Here is a 19,827-nt window from a genome sequence, read left to right as displayed (position 1 = left end):
ACGTGGGAAAGCATTCAGCAAATGAAGCAAAGAATTTATTCATTAGAGTCTGTTCGGAAAGAGAAGAGTCGTGGGTTATAACGTATTGGGCCCCATACATTCCACGCCTCTTCTCTCTCCGCACGGACTCTACTGTACTTTGAGACGACGCTTATAAAGTTGGAAGACCGTGTCCTGAAAACAATCTTAAAGTATAATTTTTCATCAATAATTCAAGTTGAAGTCCAATAATCTTATACCTTTAAACGAGCAACAGGCCTATTCGGATTTCGAGATAATCACAAGATCTTGAGACGATTTAGAGATCAACTAGATCTATATTAGATATTGGATATCTAAGTCATAACTTGTCGAAATCGTTCAAGAGGACCTCCAGAATCGCGGAAACGTCAAATTTGACATATCTATCTTACAAATATCTTTAAATTATCCGTATCGTAACTTGTTGAAGTCTAGTAGAAATCTAATTCATTTTCCGAATCGAGCCGCAATTCTCTAATTTCGGGGATCTCGGAAACGGCTCTAACGATGTGCTATATGGGGGTTTTCTCTTATCTCTGTGAAAACGCGCATTTTTTGGTTTTTATATGATTAAATGACATGGCAGTGAGTCGTTATGTATGTATAATTGTCAATTAGCAATAAAAAACTATGAATGTGTATCTTATGATACTTTTTAACGTGCGGTAAAATATATAAAAGCTTCCAAGCGATTGTTTTGAAGAAGCCCAAGTTCAAAGTGAATCGTGGTTTTGTTATTACATAATTTACATAACTAATAGGTAGAAAACTTTTGGCAAAAACACTTACACTCCACTTATTTATTGGGAAGTCTTGTAATTAATCAATATTTTTAAGGTAGTAATTTTGATATTTTAATGCTAAGATATTGTAGCTAAGTAGATAAATATTTAATAAGTAGATACCTAAACATTGGCGCGTGTGTAAAATGTAAAGCATTATTTACTTACGAGTATGATACTTACTCGTATCTTGTATCTAGACTTGCGTCGATTGTTGATATGTCTCCTGGAGATTAGGATTCAGATTATGGTTTTGATTTGGTCGATAAAGTTGACGGCGTGCCAATATATTAAGGAGTAACATAGCGCAGTGTCGGATAGCGAAGCGAATGTGGTCCGGTTGTACAGTTGCACTCCTTAGATGGCCACTGGCGCGCGGCGCCCGTTTCTCCCTCGCGTAGCACTAATAGCGCTGCTGCGCTCTCGCCTGCTCCAAAGCATACCTACTGTGTTTTAACTATATAAAGATGTCGAACTTCTTTTCCAATTTCATAGTTTATCACTAAACACCTTATAAAACAGAGTCCCCAGCCGCGTCTGTCTGTTTGTGTGTTTGTTTGTATGTTCGCGATAAACTCAAAAACTACTGAACGGATTTTCATGCGGTTTTCACCTATCAATAGAGTGATTCTTGAGGTAGGTTTAGGTGTATAATTTGTTAACCCGTGCGAAGCCGGGGCGGGTCGCTAGACTCGCTTGTAATGTAGTTATCTTATCAAATAAAAGTAGAGGTATCTCAGCAGTGCAAAGCTCGAATTCTCGGTATTAAACAAACTCCAGTTCTGGCAGTCGTTCTAGCTCTTAATTTCTCCGTCCTTGGAGAAAACCCGCGAACCGCTTAATGTCTTTTACCCGTTGTTCAGGTGGAAGACCGTTGCTACATTGCATTGAGTGGTTTATGTAGATCAAATTTAGCGTCCATTCGATAAATAAACATGGTCAGCGGATCTCCGATTTCATAAATAAACTAAATTGTAATGCTATTCTCATATACATTTATCTTAATACCCCCATATCAAAATAGAACCTTTAGCAGCAGTCGATAAATATTAGTGTTTACACTCGCCAGAAAATAAAATGATAAAAATTCCAAGTGCGCGCCGCGGACGGATCTAAATCCCTCGGACCGCACACTGTCAAAATATTGTCAAAGTGAATTCCGCGCGTCCAATATAAATAATATAATGATTTTCCACTTGGCAATAATCCTAGCGATTTATTTAGATCTCGGTAGATATTAAACGCATACCGCATATATCTAGACGAGGCGTCATTCCCGTTGGCTCGGTTGTTGAACCTAGTTTTATTAGGATGGGGTCTTATGACCGGATAGGTACTACGGTTTCGGGGCGGGTATTATGGTGTCTATGTACTGGGCATGACACGTCGGTGGAGGTCGGGGAGAGGCGACAGGCGGCGGAGTGTCTCACTGTCACGAGTATATTTAGTGGTGACGGCGCGTCACGTGGCGGCTCAGGAAGTGTCTGTCGTCGGCGTCTGGTCCGCGCCGCCGCCGCCGCCGCTGCTGCAGTAGGCGCGTTCGCAGTTTGCAGTAGATACACATTTGGCAAGGTCTCCACATCCGGCGGTCCTCGTTTTCTATCTACAATAGATCTCTAGATAAAAAGTTGCGGAGTGATTATTACGTCAGAGGAATGTTGAGAGGTTGTTAAAAACAATTTATTTCTCCGCGAATGGAATATTTGCTACCTGTATCTTTATGTTTTTTGGTAAAAACTAGACAATTTATTTTACTATAAGATACTTAATTGACTTTGGCAGAATTTATAAATAGGATTGTCGAGGAATGGCAAGCTACAATCAATGCTATAGTTTTTCGTGTTAAGAGTCACAAGAACATAGCAGTCGCTAAACAATCTTCATTTAAAATTAGCTGAAATAACATGAGATTTAACCTCGAACGCTCTGGCTATGGAATGAGTACCCTGCATGCTGAGGTTTTCTCGAGGGGCAACAATATGGGGTGGTTTAATAAAGGAGTGTACGGGTTTCTAAAGAGTCGGCGAGAAGAATATGACATAAGTATTTGGAGTTGTATGTATACAAACAGCAACACTCCTAACTGTACATCGGTGGACCTTATTACAAAAGGCATAACGTCCACCGATGTACAGTTAATAGTGTGGGCATTGGTACATAGCGTACCAAAGTCGTGGTAACTATAAAAAAAATTGCAAGTACCACGTTTGGTTTATGCATTTGAAGGTAGCTAAGGGCATTGCTTCTTGCGAATTGACTATATAATTTTTTTTGGAATATATCTAAAATACTTAAGAATAATACAATTATATTATGCGTTTTAGGCACATACCAAATTTTTAAAAACAGTCGTTTTCTTTAAGGAATGGCGGCCTTTTAGACGTTTGGTTCTTTTAACGTAGCATGGCGTCACCAAATATTGTAGATATAAAACACCCACACACTCAATGCTCAATTATAAATACATATCAAGAAGTTTATGGCATCCTCGAAAATCATGGAATTTGCAAACATTTCAGTCATTGACCGGGATAGTGCCATAATTTTAAGCCGCTCCACCGGATGTCTTGTTCCAATTTCCAGTAATGCCGCTTATCACAGTTTCAGTGCAGTGAATAACATAACTCGATGTATACAATAAACCACATTGTCGTCCACGACTAGAATCTGGGTTAATTCTGCTATAAAGTGTTATCTTAATAATGTATTGTCGTTAATGTCGCTAGATCATAGTTATCGGCTGTTAACTATTCATAAATGAATACTATTTTAATTGTAACAATTTATCTATGTCATCTGAATCGGTTTAGCTTAAGATAAATACTTTAAAATTACCCACCGAGCTAGATTTCTAAGTACAAAATAATCGTTGAAGTTTTTTACATTGTACAATGTTGCACTGTACTTGTAATAGATATGTACATACATAGGTAGGTACTTAACTAATGGGACTAAGTTTACCTAGTGATAAAAAAACATTTATATGCTCTTTTCGAGATCCGTTCCATCCAAAATAACTCTGTAAAGTGTGAAGCATACTTTCCCGCGAGTAATTTACACGACGACTTTGTAGATTAGACCCCGAAGCTTACTAACCACAACATTTAGTATAAGTATGGCCTCCGATCCCACATAGTGACAATATGTTTCGAGACCAAGTTATACTAAACGATTTTACAGTCGAGACTCGATATTTTTTAATAGATGAGCTAAATAGACCAGCCTCGCCTTACACGGCAGAACGGGAGTAAGTGAACGAGACTATGTTGCGCTTATGATCGATGGAGAAACAATCCTGTTTAAGCGTTGCTCGATTGCTTATGACTTTATAGTACATATTTTAATTTAGCAAATATTTCACTTTTTTTAACAATCAATAAACTTATAGCAAATCTGATAAACACAATTTTCTAATTAAGCTAATCTTCAAACTTCAACATTTAAGCTTACCATAAATAGTACGGAGCTTCATATACAATGTAACAGTAACTTACTAATAACTACTCGAGTATAACGTGTGATAGAGTACCTATTTTAATCACTGTCTTATGACGTTATGACATTGTCGTATGTGTTGAATATCGTCCACTATCGAACATCACGTTCACGTCAACTAAAAATCACATAAGTCAGATAACGTAACTTATAGCGTTACTAATAAACGCATTACAAGCCTCAATTCGCTATTAATCGGTTGTCCTAATCTGTCATTTTGACTTATGTATTTGTAAGGAAGGGATAAAAAATAAATTGTCTAACTTCAGTTATACAATGTTTATCATATCGTCGGTTAATATTTGTGAAGGTAGGTAAGTTCGCGTCGCGTCGCATGGTTGCCGTAGTTTCTGTCTCAATGGTCTCTAGTTTTACGATTGTGTGCAATGTAACTTAGTGTCGTATGAAAAATAAAACTCTAAGTGTCAAGAGTAAGTGTTTTTATTTTGTCGTATGTTGATAGATTTTCTGTTGAATGGCACTGTAACGTGCATAACGCCTGCGTACGATCTAGATGCGACTGACTCTCACGTGCAGCGTGTGGGAATCGAAGCGATGCGGGCGGTGAGCGAATCCTATGCTACTTTAGGGTTCCTTCTTAAGGGGCCCACTGATTAACAGTCCGCCGGACGGTATCGGCCTGTCAGTTAGAACAAAATTTTGACAGTTCCGAACAACTGACAGGCCGATACCGTCCGGCGGACTGTTAATCAGTGGGCTCCTTTAGGGTGGTATTCCACCTATCCAATTTTTTTGTCCAATGTGTATTGCGTCTCAAATTTTGCTTTAATGAGAGAGTGAGTCCCACTGAAATTGGACAAAGAAATTGGACAGGTGCAATACCACCCTTCCATAAACTGTGTGGCTAGCACCAGTTTGGCACTGACATAAACGCTATCGAGAACGTAACTTACTTTCTATGTATCTCGATACTCAAATATTAGTGCGAGAGAGATGTGTAGAAAGTAAATTACGTAGACGTTAGCGTATATGTCAGTTTTGACACTGTCAGTGACTCATGGTACGGGTACTGGAGCGCAATCTTTCATTGCAGGTATTTTGTGACTTGCCTGCTACCTATGTCACTTAAAAATGACGTGAAAAGATTTGGGTAAAAATCGGTATGCATTTTTTATTAATAAATTCATTTCGAACATCTTTTTTAGGTAAGGTAAACGATAGCGTTAAACCCGTATTATTGTGACGTAGAATTGAAGTCTAATCGCGTTTAATACAGGAAATTCAAACGCTGGAACAAATTAAGTATGAATCTTTGCCATTTTTATTTTAAAGTCAATAAAAGTACTTAGGTAACTGTTTGGTTCTTATAAGTAATGCATTATTTTTCAATACCAAACTTTTAAAGAATATATATGGTACATTTATAAGACTTATTAAACATGCAAAATAGAGCTTCTTAAGTTTCGTTGGAACCCTCAGGTCGTTGCTGTATTGAAAACACTTTTATTTCTCGATATCTGAGATCGGCGCCTACTCCATTAGTCATGTGACAGTATCGACATGAGATCGCCTCGGCCTCTTAAGAGTCCGTATGCGTAAAATGCAATCAGCGATTTAAGGTAATTTCAACATTTTCAACAACAGTAATTGCGAATATTTTCTTATGATACATACAGCTATTTCATTTAGTAATTAATAGTGATCGTATCGTATTCGCTCGCATATCAAACAAGCTCTAATTAAGGGATTCATGTTTTTTTTTACTGTTGTTATTTATAGTAATAATTGACTAAAAATCACTAAGATATAATATAAAAAAAAATGCTTGACTTATAAAGTTCACATGATTTAATGACATATGTAACAAAAAATAGATCCTCCCTAGGAATTTTTTCTTTGTTATTTCTCTCGCAAAGTAGTTTTTTTGACACACTTGCATAATATACCAAAATGAAAGATTGATGACGATGTTTGCGTACAAATATGATTCGTTGACTAATCAAGTTTATTTTGGAACGTAGTAACCTAAAATATGTGTGTTTTAAACATATATTATTTAAATTGGAGTACGTCTACTGATTTATTAAATTTTTCATGACTGAGGGAGTGTTAGCTGGCCTGATGATTTAATACATGTCTTAGTCATTGTTTTGCTTGTGACGTTTTTAAATTTTGATACACATCGTTGGCATTTATCAAATGTAAGTGCAGATGTTTATATTTAAAACTTATTCATTGGTATGCTTACTAAGGAATAAGGGGCCACTGCATCAGATTTTTTGCCTAAATATTGTACTTTTAACATTGTTTATATTCAATGCTGTGATTTGTAAATTGTCATACATAATTCATGTTTTCAAGACGGTGTGAATGAAGTGGTCTGATTTTTTTTAATTCAGAAACCAAGCAGTCACAATAATCATATCAAAAATCCATTACAAAAGGAAAAATACAACAAAAAAACCTGAATTCATAAATTTGACCTGATTTGAGATCCACTGTTAATATCAATACAAAGATCAGCAATTAAGTATACCAGAGGACAAGTATCACACCTCGATTACTTTGGGAAATACCTGAGGGCCTACCGCGAACCACCTTCGGCGTGTTGCCTCCCTGTCACACTTACGTACGAATTTACAAGTGCGACAGAGAGGCAACACGTCGAACGTGATTCGCGGTAGGCCCTCTGATCCTGTAAGTGCGTTAAAGTTACGCCTCTGCACCTCATTGACTCTTTAGCGTAAAGCTGTCGATTATATATAATTATCGCATATAAAATACAGTTAGTGCGGACATGTTGGAGAAATTGTGCCTTGTGCCTACCCCCCAGGAATAGTTCGCGACTGCGTCCGCGCCGGGTCAACGCCCCCTGACTCACCATACGCGACATGCGTAGACTCTATCACATTATTACTTTCGTAAAAGGTTGTCGCGCTTAAATAATGCATGTTATGTAACTGGTTGCAGCCTGTGATCTCCTGGGCAACGGAAAGTGTCAGCAAACAGCTTTATATCGAGTACGAGCTTTACTCCTTTTTCTGATTATTTACCTCTAAAAGGCAATACGGAGACCTTTTTGGAGCAATGATGCGTCCATCGATATGTTGTCTTGGCAGAATTATTATATTATTTTCGCGTAAAATCTGTAATACGAGAGATGTACGAGTACATGCTGGAATATTTGAAAATTATACACTAGTACTTATTTTTTATTAGACTTGCTCTAGTTTACAAATTGTGGTTTTCAATGCATTGATCATCAACAGCTTCTAGCGCTGCAGTAGGTTGGCAGTAGCAGAATGAGTTCGTTGCTATTATTGTAGCGTCCTCTACACGTCAATTGATGTCGGGCCTATCATAGCAAGACGTTATTTTTGTTAAGCGTATGATGCATTATTATCTGATCTTTATGTTCCACAGCGAATATTTATGCCTATGTTGTGTCATGCATGACTGTACAGTTAATTACAGCAGTAGCTAATCGTGATCCATGTTAACCATGTCTTTGATTGCCTCCTGTGATACCCCTCTCTCTCTCTGGTCGGTCCCTCATTACTGAGGATCGTGGTCACTGGAACCCCTCAAATAAACAATCTGTCTCCATCGGTTGCGGTCCAAAGTAGCCCTCAATACTTGATGTAGCTTGGATGAGGCGGTGGCTTCCTTTATTTGGTCAGACCAACCTGATCTTGTGTGATACCTCATACAAGGTCAAATCAACTGTCAAGTCTGATGGGGTTATTCGTAAACGCACTACAAGCCTCAATTAGCGATTAATTGTTGGACTAAAGCCCTATTTAGATAGTTCAAGAACTTGCATGCGATTTTGGTTACATTGCGCTTTATCCTCTAGCCGCCCAGACGCCAAAACTTGCCAAGATAAATGCAATTTTGATTTGTCAAAACAAAGATTCAAATTAGAATGGACCAGGAGACCTTTTTATAGGTCTCTGGGCGGCTAGAGGCATTCCTCACAACAAGACCATTGTCCATCGACTGAATTCATTGTACTCTGTAAATAGTTAGCAGTGTATCGAATATTGCATGCAATTTCTTGAACCATCTAAATTGGACTTTAATCTGCCATTCAGACTTATGTTTGTGCAAGAAAGGGAGAAAACATTAATTACCTACTTGATAGAAGCTTATAAAGTTCATTTTATAAAATACTGGAAAACGCTATGTACCTATACTTAAATAAATTTGCCTGGTTTCTAGAGAGCTTTCGTAAAAAAACTTGTTGCTGTTATTTATTTTAACACATATTTAGGTAATTATTACAATAACTCAATTAGGCTAGATAGCAACGAATCTGCAATTGCATCCATAAACTATTTAGTATATTACTGGTAATTACAAAAAATCTTAAAGTTCTTAAAGGTTTTCATAAAAGAACCCATTATGCAAATGAAATTAAAGTTTCACACGGTTTTTAAATTGTGATATATAGTAACACCATTTCGTTATCTCTTACACGTATAAAGTGTATGGTTGCCTTAAATTGAGGGTTAGCGTGGCACAAAAGGGCGTGCAAGCGCGGCATCTCGCTTGGCTCCTATCAACTCATTCATCTTAAACGGACGCCCCATTGCATACTAATTAAGGGGGGGTTCTTTGAATTAGTGCCTACCTTCATGCCAACTTGCCAAGGCATGAACTGAGCAATTATCGAAAATTGAATTGATTCATATTTTATTGCCAAGATTTTTCACGGCACTTTGCGAGCATCTAACTGTTCAGTAAACAAATATTTGTTCATACTTTTCCTATGAGCAGTGGGGTCCGGTCATTAGAAATATATTTTTTTAAGATTGTTATTATAAACATTACTGCATTTTTATTACATTCGCTAGTACGTAGGTACTTAATGTTATTTACATTAACCATAGGTACCTACGTACTTTTATTACCTTTTAATTGTTAATCATTTCTTTAATTACTCATTTAATAATTTCTTAAATACAGCAAGAATAATGTGGACATTTTCCACGGCAGCTACGGAATTGTGAACATGAGTACCACCTAGGTCGGTATGTTGACGGCCAGTGAGACAGACCGACGACGGCATTTGCCAAATAGCGGACATGCTTCGCTTGAGAACTGCCAAGACCGGAAGGCGGGGCGAGGGATGTACCTACTTAGAACTGATGTCATTGTCATTATCAGTCCGTAACGATATACTTTTTTCACACTTGCGCTTCTTTTTTCATGCAGGTGTACTAAAGAACAAAGGCCTATATTGTTCCCGCGGGAGTTATGGTTTCGAAATAAAAAAAAATTGATGCTCGAAGGTTTGTAATATTTTATCATTTACATATATTTTTTAATGTCCTATTTATTGTGAAAAATTACTCATTTTCTATCCTAAATAGATTTTTTATAAAATTCATCGTGTGTCATAATTTCTGTTAAAACTACATGTAAGTTTCGCAAAACTATAAACGAGATTTAATTTTTCTCTTTTCCTTTTTGTCAGAAATATGTACTAATCGTAAAAAATTATGATGATTATGATGAAGTCCTGATTTGTGGGGGAGCAATGCTGTACAGTTCCTAACGAGTATTCTTCCTTACTTCTCTTCGCTTCCGAATTAGTACAAAACAATTAGTCATACGACACAAGAGTCAAAGGAAAGCGCGTCGCGCGCGCAGCGGCATTGAAGACATTATCGTGTTATCGATCAGCGTCCTCAAGCGGTTCGCAATTAGTGGTCAGTTGAGCGAGACCTCCCGCGCGTACGGCGCCGCCCCTTGTCTTTATGAAATCAGGGTTACCAAACATCAGACGATTTTTACAAGCTTTTTATTAACTTGCAATGTACCTAACTACGTATGTATGTACGGGTCAAATTTTGCAAGTTAAATTTGACCCACTTCCCGACTTCCAATGAAGCTTAAAATTTGCATACATATGTAAGTCGGGTGACAATGTAATATTATGATACCATCGAGCTGATCCGATGATGGAGACAGGAGGTGGCCGTAGGAACTCTGTGATAAAACAACGAAATCTAATTGTGTTTCGGGTTTTTAGAATTGACTTGATGAGTATTAGTTGCCTGTGGAATAAAAAGGACAGTCAGAGGGAAAAACTTGTACTCAAAATGAAATTTTTGCCAAAAATTTTTTTTTCCGGTTCGATCACCAGAATATGATGGTTCCTTGTGACATTTTTGTTCTAATCTGATCTACTTTTGTAAATGTAGGCAATCAACCGGAACAAAATTTTGTTAATTATTTATTTCAAGGATCTGACTCGAACTAAAACAATTTTAAATATAACAGATGCTTTAATTACAGGATCAAACATACAAAATTGGACCGGATTCATGATATTTTTCTAACGTGTTTCTGAAACCCGTATCGGTTAGAATACCTACGTATGTGTGGATATATTTTTTTTATCTTGACTTATTGGCTTGGTTATTGAGACATTAAAATTATTGATTTCAAGACCTACCTATCACTATCATTTTGCATCCAAAAATATAAAACAAATATTAACGTCCGACTTTCATACAAAAATAGGGTACCGTAAAATGGGGTGAGTAGGTGCAAAACTGACATTCAAACCTCGATAACATTTTATTTTTACATATGCAAACTGAATGGTATATATAACAAGTGTTCCGGACGTTTATATTTTAGTTTTTATTTTATTTTGGGTAGTTCCGTTTCATAACTTTGGCGATAAACAGAAAATACCACCTCACCCCGTAGACCCTCGTATTTGGGGTGAGTTGGGTTTTCATACAAAGGTGATTTTGGAAGATTGTTGGTTCGATTTTTTTTATTATGAGTATTATACTATAGCTCCATTTGAAATTGGAATACATTATTTTTGTAGCAGTAGCCTTAAAATCCCATCTCACCCCCGTTTCATCCCTTCTCTCCCCATTCATAACCCAACTCTCCCGCGAACCCTACTCACCCCATTTTACGGTATTTGTCGGATTTTTTAAAATTTGTAGCAACATTTATGGTAGCCCTACATGTATATGAAATTATCACTAAATTGAGAGGTAAAGTCTGCTTTCCGCGACGCGGTAATAGCACCCTTCAGCTCTCCTATTTATAATGTTTCGCTTCCAATTGAGGCCGATGCGTTCATTTATGTATTATTATGTCGTATTTTTTAAAGATAAAAGTAACTCCACCCGCTCAGTACGATAATTGTGTATGTGATCCATCATATGAATTGCTATTTTGAAATAGCGGTCACTAAAGTCTAATAAATTCTTAATTATGATTCCTGTGAATTGAAGGATAGTTTATATTGAATACCGTTGCATTAGGTACTTAATCATTTGTACTTACCTATTTAAGGGACAAGTACAGTCAAGTGTAAAAATATGGGTCATCATACCTACTCAAAAATATGTCCCATAGCTCGTATGTCAGCGGGGACATATTTTTGAGTAAGTTATATGCACCCATATTTTTACACTTGACTGTACATGTGAAGAAAAAATTGCAGTAGGTACCTAATGTAGTAAAGGGTTAATCAAATAATAATTAAATAAATATTATAGGACATTATTACACAAATTGACTAAGTCCCACAGTAAGCTCAATAAGACTTGTGTTGTGGGTACTTAGACAACGATATATATAATATACACATATACATATTTATAAATACTTAACTACATAGCAAACATCCATGATTCGGGAACAATGTATCTTAACTTAAAAGAAATATCTAATCTTACGATTTTGCTAGCAAAATCTTATCTTTATCTACTTAATGATAGTAGATAGTATAGTAGATAGGTAGTCACAGAAAGTATTTGATTATTACACTTAATAGAGAATTTTCATTTAGGAAAACGTTGCACTGACCTACACTCGCAGGCAAACTGTACAATGTCGTGCAAAGTAAATGATGATCGCTTATCACCGGGAGTACTTGGCTACATCAAAGCTTTCGCGCAAGCGCCGGTTTCGGCGGCGGCAAAGGGCGTTCAGCTACCTTAAAAGGCTCTGTCACTTACCAGTGCTTTCATAACACTTAATAAGATGCAATGTGAGTAAAATATCGTGATGGATCCTCACGAGTCGAAGGGGGCCGTGGGACAGAGGACGGGGTTTGTTTCATTTTGTGTTGTGCCCTGCTAATTACACGGCGGGTTGCTTTTTAACGAGCACTCATTTTAACGGCACGCGAACGCGCACGCGCAGAGCACTGCCTGCACTGTAGTCCGGTAGCAATAACTTTTGAAGTTATAAGATTATTAATGTTGCTTATTTTTTACATATAGTTTCCAGACCACATACCAAACCTAATAATAATAATTTGTGTCATCCTAGGTATTTGCTTAGGTAGAAATTTAGGTATTTCTTTTTTTAAACAGCATTTGGTAAAAAAAATATTCGAGATGAAATTCTTCGTTTCCCTGTAAAAGCAAAGTGGCTTCCGACGTACACACGCATTTTGTGTCATTATTATCCACGGGTATAATGACATTTAATAAATACCTAATAGTGACCCTAAAATGCCTAAAATAAAATTATAGTCGGTAAGTGAAGTGTTGTACTTCACAGGATATTATAATATGTTATTCCATCAAATGTGTGTCAAATTCATCCACCGCTTTTATTTTTAATATTTTTTTTCTTATAAACATCATGTATCTGCCACAAAAAAAAAATCATGTTATTAAGTTTACGTCTACATTATTATAATGCCACATCAAGACAACATTCATAATTTGGGTCATTTTCAACAACGGTTTTTTACTATTTGGCTAAATAAAACTTTGCATGAACGGCGTACGCGGGGAGGGCTACCTACGCGGGTAAGGTGCTTGTTAGATAAACATTATGGCCCCTTTACACGATGGGCCAACGCCGGCCACTCCAAGGGACGCAACCATGCGGTAGAATGAGATAGCAATATCACTTGCTCCCTCTAACGCATAAATGCGTCCCTTGGAGTGGCCGGCGTTGGCCCATCGTGTAAAGGAGCCATTACAGTGTATTTATTTCATTCGGAGGCATAATTACATTAAATCTTTTCATAGTGTGGGAGTAAGTATGTTGTAAGTATATTAAAAAATAAAATGTAGGCTCCTCATACTGACCAACATTCGTGACGTTCGCAATCAAAATGTAGCACTTTATCCTTGCCATAAGGACTCTCTGACAGGCTATTTGTATAAAGATACTTACAATAAAATTTCGTCTTTATGGTAAACGACAAAGTGGTCCCTACCTTTTGAATGAGAATGTCACATCAGCGACTTAAAAATAACTTATATTCGATATTTAGTACACTTTTTAAGATTATTTTAAGATGCAATGTATTGCTAATTTTATGATGTATAAAGCGTGGCAAGCAACGTCAATTACAATGATGATGGTATACATTGAATAGGTACAAGACTTCATAAATTAAAAAAAGTTATTGAAAAAAAAATATGTTCGTTTGAGGAGCAGAATAATTGTTTTAATTATTTTGGTGATACGGCCTCCACCGGGTTGGTATAATCATGAGAAAAAATGTTGGCTTGCGATTATCGTTAGCCACGCCCCCCAAAACATAGCATGAATTGAATGCAATGAAAATATTTGCACTTACATGCGCAACTATAATATGTACCTTGTTGATACACAATACAAAGACTGATTTTATTAATTTTAGTAATATATATTATTACGATTATACGATACCTTTTGGTTCAATTGGCGTAAAGGACAAAATGCTACTTTTCAGGAGACGCGAAAAACTGATTTTTGTTTAAATGTTTATAATATATTTTTGTTGTTTATAGAGTTTTGTTGTTTTTGTTTTTGATGTGTATTGGAAAAGTACTCAAAATGTTAGTCTCTTTAACCTGTTTTCGCCTCTTTACGCCCATGAAATTATTGATAATTTAGTGAATCTTGTTTATTAGGGGGTCGTAAGTTACATTTTAGTAATAAAGGACCCATAAAACTATTTATTTACTAGGCATTCTAGACCGTTACGCCCATGAACAAAGATAACTGCCGAAAAAACTTTTAGCGTAAATGCTTTGAAAGCAAAAGCTAACAATATTTATATATTTGAAATGTGCTAATTGAGCTCTTTCAAACGATATACAACACGTCATTATTACTTATTTTTATTTTTTTGGTTCGTGACTTTATGACCTCTAGAGGGCGCAGTGTTCATTTTTTGTGACGTCATATAGCCTATAACCAGCGGACGATTAAGACGATTCGAATGACATATCGTTTATCAAATTATAATGAGTACTTAAGAAGTTATGAGCGAACAGATGAACATACATACATACCCACATAGTCACAGTCAAAATCATAACCCTCCTTTTGCGTTGCCGTAGTCGGACGACAAAAGACATGTAAGTCATTTACAACAATATTTATATTTAGCGGTAACCTTTACGATAATATCTATGAATTTCTAATTTATACCTGGTCATTTACGCCCCTTGTGATAAGCTGTTGTTGCAAGCTCATAGTGCAAAAATTGGGTCGTAAAGGCAACTTTTTAAGAGATATCGAAATTTTCAAAATACAGAACGAAAGCGCTTGGAATTCTGAACAAAACTGTATATAACGACTACCGTAGGCTCAAAGGGCGTAAGGGACAAAATTGCGAAAATGCAGTTATACTCAGTATTTTTTTCTCTATCGAATAATATATTTAAAATCTCGATAACTTAAAAAAAAATATCCATTAAGCCCTATGAAAAATCAATGCTTGAACACAATTTTCCAACGCATTTGGCCGGATCTGCGAATTCAACTGCGTAACTCCCAACTTTGTGTGCGATACGCCCTTTTGCATCGGAAATTTTATTAAATATGTGGTAATTTTTTGTACGTTACGCCTCTTTGCAGTAGCTTTTTGAGTGCTAAATGTACGTTACGCCCACAACTAATGGATATTTATACGAGTGTTAGATAATTCAATGTAAGAGATACGGCTCCATACTATGTATAATTTCGGGTTTATAATTGTTCCTTTTTTGTGTTTAAGTGGGATGACCTTGTCAATTTTTTCATTAAGAAGGTACTTGCATTACCTGCTCATGTGCTCATTGCTTTATTTATAGGGTTACTAAATTTTGATAATTTAAACTGAACTAGTGGGTACTTTTTCATCAGTTTTAGGAAAATGATTAAACATGACTATATTCAAATGATAATTATGGCTGATACTATTAGTTTTGTTTGTGACTGGGTTATTGGTAATATTGATTATAATATTAATACTTTTTTGTTTAAACCCTAATTTTTCAGGATTAACCTTATGAAAGTTACTGTCTAGGTATAACGTTTGCTTTTAAATCCATAGAAGTACGTAAGCCTGGCCGTATGCCTTTTTCTACTCTAATGTAATGTCATAAAAATGCGATCATATTCATTAAGTTTTACTGAATAGACATACGAAATTTCAAAACTACTATTGTACCTAATAATATTTTAGTATGTAAAAGTAAAATTTATAATCCAATTAACATTACAAACAGAAATAACGCGTAATACTTTCTATAGTATAATTAATTTGTTACAAATTGTTGTAAGTATATCAATATACATAAATGGTGGGACAGCAGTGATTCTGTTGAAATAATATCATCATCATCATTTCGGCCTATATACGTCCCACTGCTGAGCACAGGCCTCCTCTCATGCGCGAGAGGCCCCTCGCCCATGAAATAATATAAACAAATGAAAAAAAAACCATTGTTTTTGTGGCTAAGAAAACGACCTTTTCGACGTTTAAGTATCCAAAATACCAAAAATGGGGAAAACTTAACAGTGAATACATCTCTATAATTTTTCGGAAAAAAATGTAAATTATAGTACTTAGAAGTATAGTGTTCCCTAAATGCAAGTTGTCAATATTGCAACAAAATTGTTGAATTTACGCCAAATGGTACTAAAACAGTTTAATTTTTAGTACATTACGCCCTTTTTCTAATAAGATAAACAAACATGCTATTTTCGTAAATAAGCATTGTATTATAAGTTCAAGAAATCAGTTTAAAAGACCTCAAAAAGTTAGGAATGAGCCGCATACAGGCATCAGTTAATTCAAACAAACAAAAAAGGTCTGATTTCGTTTCTCAAAACAAAACTGTTTGTTGGCTCTCCTGAAAAATTGCGTTTTGTCAGTTAAGCCCTTTGAGCCTACGGTAGTGGATATTCGCCAAAACGTCCTTTACGCCAATTGAACCCAAAGGTAAATTATTATCCAAGAAGCTTGAACTATCAAACGTGTTGGTAATTATTATTTAAGGTAAATGTATTCAAAACATCAGAATAAACAGGCATTAAATAACCTCAATACGTGAAATTAATAATACCTATTATAAAAAAATGCTAAGACCAAAAAAAATACATTAAAAAAATTATGTGCATAATTTACGTTAAGTATGGAAAGACTGGTTTATGCTATTAATAAGGAAAAAAAAATTATACATGTTTATATTAAAATTTATTAGTCCATATAATTAAGACATATTGAAGTTAGACTTGATTAGATATTAGATATAGAAATAAAAATATTAATAACATTAATATAAATTAAGTTCAAGAAGTAATATTAATTTGGCGCACAGGCGAAGTAAACATGCGCTGCGTACGCAACGTGTGGTTTTTAGAGAGAGGCCCTTACCCGCCGCCACGCCAAGGTCGCGCCGCGCCCGCCGCGCCCGCCCCCCCTACACGGCCCGCGTTGCCCGTTTAGAGCCACCCGCTAGCGTCGTATGAACGCAAACATTATTTTTGTATTATTTGTTTATGCAATGGATGAAACTGACACAAATTCATATTTCTTATTTATCCCGCCTTTTAAATTAATAAGATGTGAACTCTAGTAACTTTAATATTCTTTTGTTATGGTAATAGCCTGTTAGAACAAAATTATCAAAAATCTTATGAAGCTATGCCTTAATAAGACACAAAAACATGTAATGTACATTTTGACACGATTAAATGCGATGTCAGCAATTTTTTTTTACTTTAATTATTTTTTGAGTCATTTTGAATAGTATGGCATAGTATCCGATTGCAATGGACGTAATTGACACAAACTATGTTTTCACATTAAAAAAACTATCCTAAATGCGACACAGTTACATGTTTTCTCTAGAATATTCTTTTCTTCAAAATAATTCAAAATAAAAATAATTACCACAAATTGTTAAATTACTTAAAAAGCAAATAATATCTGTGACACAAAACAAAATGTAAGATTAACATCTTAAAACACTATTCGTAAGCGAAAAAATAATTGACTTTAATATTACTTTAAGTTAGGGCTCAAAATATAGCCAGCGCTACAGGACTACTGGTTGCGCGAGCGAAGGCGAGGCGAGTAGAACCAGTGTAACATGACCTCCGTAACATCGTGAGACCAATTTTAACATCCATACGTTGTATGCCTCTTTGGAGATGTGTTCGATGAAATAGGTGATTGAAATGGCACACTGCATTAAGTATAATTTAACCTTACATACCTACCTACATGAGGAAGTATCGAAATTTCAAGCAGAATGAAAAGAATTTGCATCAGCGTGAAAAAACATCAACTCGGACACTGTTGTGAGTGTGGAGGGAAGCCAAAGTGACAACCCTAGTGTAAACGTTAATAATCAAGACCTGGCGGGAAGTTAGAAAACCCCATGTAGATGTTGATACAATTTCTGTCTCCACGAACGTAATTTCACATTCAAAACGCCAGGATAAATAATTTGTGCCCCATTTTAGTTTAAAAACAAGTGAAGATCGTGTTAGTTCAATATTATCGTTCATAGAGTCTGTGCGGAAAGAGAAGAGTCGTGAAATGTATGGGGTCCAATACATTCTACGACTCTTGTCTTTCCGCACACACTCTATCTACTTAACTACCTATTTTTTGTGTAATAACTGTGTGTAGGCCAAAGGTATGGCGCCATTGCTCGAAAAGATGGCACCATATACCTTTGGCTTATGCTCGTGTAAATTGCGACACTTTTTGACATTTAACAAATTTGACACATATAAGTGAAAGAACAAGGATCAAAGTCAAATGGCGTTCTAAAAGTTGTAGCAGGCGGGCGAAAGATGACTACAAAAATTACTTTGATAATTCGCCTCTAAATATACTAAATTCTCCTTGCTAATAGTTAGGGATTAGCGACGTCATACGCATTTCAAGAAAACACATTGATAACAGCACAAAAACTTATTGCTGACTTGATATATTGTATGTTTTTGCAGGTAGGTGCCTACTGCTCAATATGTAAATTTGTACTATAGACAGAGTGGCGATAGAATATTGCAAATATGCGACTCATCACAATACAGGTCGCAGTAGCATAAAAAGACCGCTTGCTTACGTAACTGTAAAAAGTCCATTCTAAATATATCTTCCTTAAACGTAGGATATAATTAAGGAGCAGGATGATCAAGATACGGGGCATGTATAAAATTTATAGTGTTAAATTGATCTGGCGTTGATGAACTATGAGAAAAGGCTGTCGGGAAGTGAATGACAGTGCGGCTGCGCGGACAGCGCCGCCGCAGCGGCGCTCGCACCGATATCGATCGCGACTCGACCCGCAGCCTTCCAAATACGGCGCTTCATCCCAAATAGGCATCAGTCGACGAAGCTGCCGAGGACATCGCAGACCCATTCGCCTTTTTCCATTGTCTACACGTTTTTTTGCCCCCCAATGATATTGTTCCCCCGCTGAGGACTACCAGTAATCAATATAAATACCATCGCGCTGTGATCTACGTGACAAGTACAATTCGAGTCTTGATGATTTGCAATTTATGAGATGTGGCATATTGGTTTACAAGAATGTGGTTAAGTGGTATTTTTTGTACAGGTACTTGCCCTGGACAATTGTTGGGATAATTTATAGTATCAGTCGGCCAAGGCTCAGGATGAAGATACAATATCCTGGGTAGGCAGAGCGTGGGCGGTGCAGTCTAGCGTCGTCGGCGAGGGCGTTGATTCATTTCAAATTATTCACAAGCAACTTTATCTTCTGCTAAATTATGGCTCCACCTCTTCCATTTGGTATTGCTATTAGTTAATACAGGTGGTTATTCTAACTGGTTTGAAGTACTGTATATTGTGCAGTGCCAAAGACCACCATGCTGGCCTTATCATTACGCTGATGTGTTCAATTTTAACGATAATGCCTGAATTAAAATACTACTTTTTTTGACAGGCCACGTATAGTGATTATAATAGGTACACTGTGTCCCTGTTAATGAAGATATAAAACAGACATAAAACATTTCCCATGTTATCATCGATCTTATCATTGTTCTCAAGAATAATCTCGCAGAAAATTAACATACGTTTGCATCGGAATGTCGTTCATATGAATGGTATCAATTTTTAAAACAAAACCGCCGTAGAGCCATCAAGGGCTGTCACATTAATAGTATGCGTAGGCAGGACCTGTGTCTGTTTGATCGTGGAGCACACTGATCAGTCATACAGAGAATGTGGCAGATTTGAAATGAACGCGAAGATTATGCATGCGCGCACGCAGGCGGCCCTGACTGCCACGCTGAGCATATCCGCCGTATACAAATTAGAAATATCGTT

The 19,827-nt window shown here is 36.4% G+C and overlaps 1 protein-coding gene and 1 long non-coding RNA gene across 2 annotated transcripts in view; one reads left to right on the top strand and one right to left on the bottom strand.

The window, feature by feature from the left end:
- Positions 1–19,827, top strand: part of LOC134796020 (dorsal-ventral patterning protein Sog) — a 113,847-nt gene that overhangs the window by 35,537 nt on the left and 58,483 nt on the right. The window lies entirely within an intron of this gene.
- The window catches only part of LOC134796061 (uncharacterized), a 540,671-nt gene continuing 532,638 nt past the window's right edge, over positions 11,795–19,827 (bottom strand). The window contains exon 2 of the long non-coding RNA XR_010144895.1: positions 11,795–11,856. This is a non-coding gene — a long non-coding RNA (uncharacterized LOC134796061). The remainder of the gene's footprint in view (positions 11,857–19,827) is intronic.

Source organism: Cydia splendana, chromosome 13 (assembly GCF_910591565.1).
Source record: "Cydia splendana chromosome 13, ilCydSple1.2, whole genome shotgun sequence".
NCBI classification, from domain to species: Eukaryota; Metazoa; Arthropoda; class Insecta; order Lepidoptera; family Tortricidae; genus Cydia; species Cydia splendana.
Note: the sequence above shows the minus strand (reverse complement) of the source record. Positions and strands in the feature narration are given on the sequence as shown.